We start from the raw sequence: 697 nt of genomic DNA, 5'->3' as shown, positions 1-697 counted from the left end.
TATATATATATATATTTTGTTGTTGTTGTTGTTGTTTGTTTGTTTGCGGTATGCGGGCCTCTCACTGTTGTGGCCTCTCCCGTTGCAGTGCCCAGACTCCGGACGCACAGGCTCAGCGGCCATGATTCACGGACCTAGCCGCTCCGCGGCATGAGGGATCTTCCCGGACCGGGGCACAAACCCGTGTCCCCTGCATCGGTAGGCGGACTCTCAACCACTGCGCCACCAGGGAAGTCCTCATATACATTTTTAAACATGCAATTCGGGCTTCCCTGGTGGCGCAGTGCTTGAGAGTCTGCCTGCCGATGCAGGAGACGCGGGTTCGTGCCCCGTTTCGGGAGGATCCCACATGCCGCGGAGCGGCCGGGCCCGTGAGCCATGGCCACTGAGCCTGCGCGTCCGGAGCCTGTGCTCCGCAAATGGGAGAGGCCACAACAGTGGGAGGCCCGCATAAGGCAAGGAAAAAAAAAAAAACAAAAAAACAAAAAAACATGCAATTCTACAATGGGCTTATTTTCACTGCTATTATTTCCAATCAAAATTATCACATACTTTGGGCTTCCCTGGTGGCACAGTGGTTGAGAATCCGCCTGCCGACACAGGGACCACAGCAGTGAGAGGCCCGTGTACCGCAAAAAACAAAAAAACAAATAACAACAACAAAAAAACCATACTGAAGCAAAGTTTTTTTGATGGA

The sequence above is a fragment of the Lipotes vexillifer genome, unplaced genomic scaffold, assembly GCF_000442215.2.
Source record: "Lipotes vexillifer unplaced genomic scaffold, Lipotes_vexillifer_v1.1 scaffold744, whole genome shotgun sequence".
NCBI classification, from domain to species: Eukaryota; Metazoa; Chordata; class Mammalia; order Artiodactyla; family Lipotidae; genus Lipotes; species Lipotes vexillifer.
Note: the sequence above shows the minus strand (reverse complement) of the source record.